This window comes from Papaver somniferum, chromosome 3 (assembly GCF_003573695.1).
Source record: "Papaver somniferum cultivar HN1 chromosome 3, ASM357369v1, whole genome shotgun sequence".
In the NCBI taxonomy this organism is placed as follows: domain Eukaryota; kingdom Viridiplantae; phylum Streptophyta; class Magnoliopsida; order Ranunculales; family Papaveraceae; genus Papaver; species Papaver somniferum.
Genome location: NC_039360.1, coordinates 143,458,882 through 143,465,093, shown reverse-complemented (window position 1 = coordinate 143,465,093; position 6,212 = coordinate 143,458,882).

Genomic DNA, 6,212 nt, shown 5'->3' with positions numbered 1-6,212 from the left:
CTTGCCCCATCTCAAATTATATACAAATGGGGTAGACCCAAACTTGTTACCAAGAGGCGACATGTGCAGAGAGATTCTCATGCAACGTTTACGGTTGATATTTGTGATATGTACCAGACTTGTAATCATAGCAATGATGATACTCAGGTTAATATAATTTTTTGAACCCCCTTTCTTATGACCAAGAAAAGACTTTTTCCGACAATTAGAACCTACACTTAACTCACCAGACATCTTTTTATCAATTTCACATGAGTTGGTAGTAGGCTCAATTCGCACATCATGAATACATGATTTGACAGGTACATAACTTTTATCAGAACGATTCTTATTCTTAATCGAAATAAGCTTTTCTAAGAATTTAAAAACGCTTTCAAAAGCTCTAAATAGATCTTTGTCAATTGACCCATCATGATAGTATTCCTCAAAAATATTAAGAGTTAATCTAGTGAGATTCCATATCTTTGAGCGTTGACCACGTTTTCTCAAATATCCTTTCTTAGAAGAACTTTTAATTTTTCCTTTAGACTGTTTCTCATCATCTAAATTTTGCAAAGTCTTAGATGGAGCGAGATTATCATGAGAGAGCAGAGGTCTAGTGGATAATAAGCTCTCAACAATCTTTAAGGAGTTATGGCGTGCGTTACAGATGCAAGAGCAAGTTTCCCAAAGAAATTTCCCATAGGGACAAACTTTAGGGCTCAGTCAAACACAGACTTATTAGGTTTACAGTGTTTGCCGACTCTGATACCAATTAAAAAAGCGAGGGTCTAACAACACACCCAATATTTCTTTCAGCAATCTGTATAACTCCAATATAATTCCAAGAGAATGAACTAGACAGTCAGACTCAATCAATGGAAATATATCCAATAGTTGTATCTCTATTTCACAATGTAATCGGCAAATCAAACAGATAGAATCCGTGAGCCAGATTATTATGTGAAACAACTTGAACGGTACCAAAGACCAATGTTCAAGTGTCAATCAATATAATCAACAACCAAAAGTTGGATTCTCTAATTGATTAAACTACGCACAACCTGTGATATTTCTATTATATAACAAAATATAATGCGGAAAAAAAATAACGCAGACACAAGAAATTTTGTTAACGAGGAAACTGCAAACGCAGAAAAACCCCGGGACCTAGTACCGATTTGAACACCACACTGTATTAAGCCGCTACAGACACTGGCCTACTCCAAGTTAACTTCGGACTGGCATGTAGTTGATCCCTAATCAATCTCACACTAATCAAGGTACAGTTGCGCTCCTTACGTCTATGAATTCCAGCAGGACTCTACACACTTGATTCCCTTAGATGATCTCACCTACAACTAAGAGTTGTTGCGACCCAAAGTCAAAGACTTGATAAACAAATTTGTATCACACAGAAAAGTCTATTGTATAGATAAATCTGTCTCCCACAAATAAACCTATGAATTTTGTTCCGTCTTTTGATAAATCAAGGTGAACAGGAACCAATTGATATACCGAACTTATATTCCCGAAGAACAGCCTAGAAATATCAATCACCTCACAATAATCTTAATCGTATGGTAGCGAAACAAGATATTGTGGAATCACACACGATGAGACGAAGATGTTTGTGATTACTTTTTATCTTGCCTATCGGAGAATAAATCTCGAGCCAATCTTGGAGAAGATAGTACTCAATCAAGATAGAAGATGCAAGATCAGATCACGCAACTACAGAGAAAATAGTTGGGCCTGGCTTCACAATCCCAATGAAGTCTTTAAGTCGTTAACCTACAGGTTTTCGTGAAAACCTAAGGTTAAAGGAGAATCGACTCTAGTCGCAACTAGTATCACACAGGAGGTGTGGGGATTAGGTTTCCCAGTTGTTAAAGTTCTCCTTTATATAATGATGTAGTTTTTAAGTGGTATTAAAGTTCGTTCAACTCAGATTGTGTAAAGGTTTGATTTAAGAACTAAGAATAAAAATACTAAAAATAGATTCACAAGGTTGTCACGAATATCGAGAGGTACTGAGACTTAGGATTTCACCACTAATCACATTCAATTGGTTCATATGATGACTCATAACAATTCTAGCTCTTTTGTTGACTCTTTTCTTTGCCAAAAGTAGATTTTGTAAAGCATTAGATGTAAATTACAAGCATGACGCATCAAAAGTTCCTAAAACCCAGCATGCGACATCAAACAAAATCACAACTAATCAAGAAAAATCATAAATCGATTAAAACAAGTGCAAAAGTCATAAAGAATCAATTATAGTTACCAAGTGATTGTAGAATAGGTCTTCCTCCATCATCCCAGTGTTGGGGTTTAGCTCCTCATGTCAAAAACACGCTCAAAATATTTAATCATGGCTCAAATAGGTGTTTTTATTGAAGAAGTGAATCTGTAACAAATATAGTTGTTACAGAATCCACTGTTACGGAAGCTTCCCTTACAAATAAATTCTAACATGAATAGTTGTTGCAAAGCTGTTACAAAGGTATTGGATTTGAAAGATTAGGTAACGGTTTCTTGCTAAGTTGCGAAGTGTTCTACGACGTTGTTCTTCAGCAGCAGAAACGTCTTCTCTGCAACTCTTCATTTTCACCTCTGCAGCTTCACCAAGCCCTCAGCTCGGTCCCCCAAAGTCTCGACTCCCTTCTATGAACTCCCAGCAACTTATATATAGCCAACAGAGCGATTTAATCTCCCCAAAACTTCTCGAAATCTCTTCTTTTCTTTTCTTGGCAGTTACGGCAATAATCTTTTCTCTAAATTGTTCCACGCGTTTCTGAGATTTTCCGATTGTCTCAAACTCTTCCTTAGATAGATATGTATCTTTGGAAAGATTTTTAGGTCTTTAGTCTCTCTAGAACTTCTAAAAATAATCTCAATAGGGTTCGTGTAAAAACACTTTCCCTGTTTAGCTCCAACTCGGTTTCTAGCCCAATTCGATCCAAACAAAAAACTATACCAGGCTTGTTTAGTTGAATCACGTCCAGCCCAATCAATTCTGGCGATTGAATCTCACTAAAACACCTTCGAAATCAATCCCCAACTCTTCCAGTTGCATGCACAAAATTTCCAGCCAATTTCAGTTTCTAAAACGATGAAGATGACCTCCCCCTATCCTGTGCTGGTCTCCCTTTAGCAGATGCCTGGAAATGGGTCACCCCTTAGTAATTAGGTTACCCCTTATCCAAAGTGAGAGTTTGTATAGTAATTTTCTCCCACGAGCGCAAAAACCACTTTTTTAGCCAATTTCGCCGCAAAAGCTTAGTTCTCCAAAAATACCTACAGGGACATAAAAAGCCATAATAAATATAAAATCGAGCACTAATAATATATACAATTGAGATTATATAAGACACAAAAATGTGCCTATCAAATACCCCCAAACTTATTATTTGCTAGTCCTCGAGAAAATCAAATAGAAAATAAAATCCTAACTCACTGTCGCATGCATCGTCGATTGCATTTAGCGTATGCAATAAGCCTTTAAACCCCTAGGTGGCCCTAGTGGCCGAGTTATAGTCTCGGGAGGGCTTACCAGAGGTATACCCACAAAACCTTTATACTCCAGATCCTAGCTATCTACACAAAACCTTGGAAGGCACTGAAGAATCTCCTTGGTTGGCATACTTATTGACTACAGGAGGAAGTACCCTGATGCGAAATTCCAATTGTTGTACACGAGTTTGCACTCAAGCATACTAAAATTCATATAAAGTGACAGAGCTCTACTCAAATAGTTGCACTATGGACATCAGTATCCGGAGCCAAAACTAATCACATGGATAGATCAAGAAGATGGATATAGAAAAACATAGATGGTTTTGATGTTTACTAAGTGAACGGCGTTTCCCATATCTGTCTGAAGGCCTCCGCCAAAATGAACCTATCCTAATGGATTGAGGTACTAGTCTGACTAATATCAATACACTGGCATATACAAGGGAAACAGTGGTCGATAACCTAACTCTAGGTCAACACAACTGGCATATACAAGGGTACCAGTGGTCGACTTTATTGAATTTATTCCTTTTGGTCAAATGGTCTGGTCTCAATTTTTTTTTTTTTTTTTATTTTCAACTTTTTTTTTTCATGGTATCTCAATCACTCTAATTCACCCTGGCATTGGTAACAACTTGAATCGTGAGCCCCACCAAATCACTTAGAAACATATTTAAAAAGAAAAATAAAAACAGAAGTGAAAAGGACTCAACGAGATATGGTGAAACTATCATGTTATTTCTAACACCTGAGCTCTGTGCTTTTATGAATAGACTCTTCTATTGCCATCTAATCAGATTGGTTCCTCAACTCCTACGATCAAAATGCTTCCATCCACTTAGATTAGTTAGTGCAATCCTCAATAGGCATAAATTTCTAAGCTTTGGAGTTTATTTATTCATACTGCAACTAAAAAGTTTCTCCCATACCCCCAAACTTAAATCTAACATTGTCCTCAATGTTCTAAAGATGAAATTAAAAGCATGAACAAGGAGAAACTGTTACCATTTGAAGCAAAAGAGATAAGGAAAGAAATTACCGTGTCGCATGAATGTTGGGTTACCTCCTAAGAAGTGTTAAGTTTAAAGTCTTCAGCCAGACTAAGAAAGGATTAGTCACCTCATAGAATCATAAAGTAATAGCCGAAATTTTTTTGGGTCATCAAAACCAAATAGAGCTATCACAAATAAAAGGAATCTGCAACCTGTCAAGAAAATAAACAAATAAAGCACACCCTTGTCTAGTTTCCTGTTTAAGACAACTACATCTAGTTGTGGTTCAGGTTCAGGTTCTATAACTGGGTCCAAATAAAATATTTTCATGGGTTGGAATTCCTCAAAGCTAAGATCCGGTTCAGGTATTAGAGTCTGAAGAAACTCAAGTAAAAATTTAAAAGCACATAATAATAACCTGAATAATTGAGGATCCTTAAAGTCAATCAGTTTTGACTCACACAATCGACCACGATGAAACTGGTGGTCAATCTTAAGCAAATGTATCGACCCTAATCTCTTAAAGTAATTAGGTTTAGTCTAAAAACTAAATAATTGACACATCTGAAATTTATACGTTCCCACAATTGGTTGAAAAATATTTGGTGGGAAAACAAAGTCGATCTTGGTATCATAGCCTGGTCTAACCTCATCAACCAGAGGATGGGTTTCTAACAACTGAACTTCCTTATGGACATCACTAGGTTCAGGAAAACGTGTATGAAGATAATCTTGCAAAATGGTTGAGGCACATATGTCAAGTCCGAAGTGAGGGACCTTTCTAAAGTTAAGGCACATGGATAATGATAATCACCCCCAAACTTAGAGTTTTGGGTATCTCTAGATAGACTAGCTACAATCTCCTTAATTTCTAGATCGTTGGAATCCTGAAAATAGTCAATTGCTTCTTCTAGGTTATACTCAAGTCACACATCCTCACTCATATTTAATAGTTGTACGAGTTCATTTTCTTCGTCTAAGACCATTGTTTCTAAATCGCTAGACTCTAAAACGGTATTCTCAGAATAAACTCGTTCCTCTAAACCATTATCGACTTCGTAATCAAAAGGAAATACTACATCATCTAAAGAAGTGGTATCTCTAATCAAATCCTCGTCCTTTTGAATAGGTGAATAATCATTAAAATTATCGGGATCTGAACCAGAAATAACACTATCATCATAAAGTTCATTTGGAGTAACAAATTCCTGATCACTATGCCTACATATTTCAAATTCTTCATCAACACTATCTACATCATAATCATCATAATAATATGAAAATTGTTGAACCTCATCTAAACAAGTAGTGTTACCAATTTTATCCTCGTCATCTTGATTATGCAAATAACTATCCTCATTTTCAAGGGTACTATTGGAATCACTGTATTGGAAATTAAGATTATTTCGAGCAATTCTTTCGTTCGTCTCAGCTATCAACTTGAAGGATTCCTCTATAGAAAGTTCTCTTTCGTCATAAACTAAGTTATTCATCTCAGCTAACTTACGTGTCGACTCCTCTAATTTCCTGAGGGACTCTTCTAAAGGAGAAATATAAGAATTTTACTCGTATGACCGGTGCGTGTGTGGATAGTAATTGGGCTCATCAAGGTATGAGCCATAACCTTGAAAAGGCTGATGTTCCCAACCACTATTCACATTATGGTCAAAGTAGTAACGTCCATTTTGAAACTCAGTCGGATATTCGTTGTATTGGCTCTTG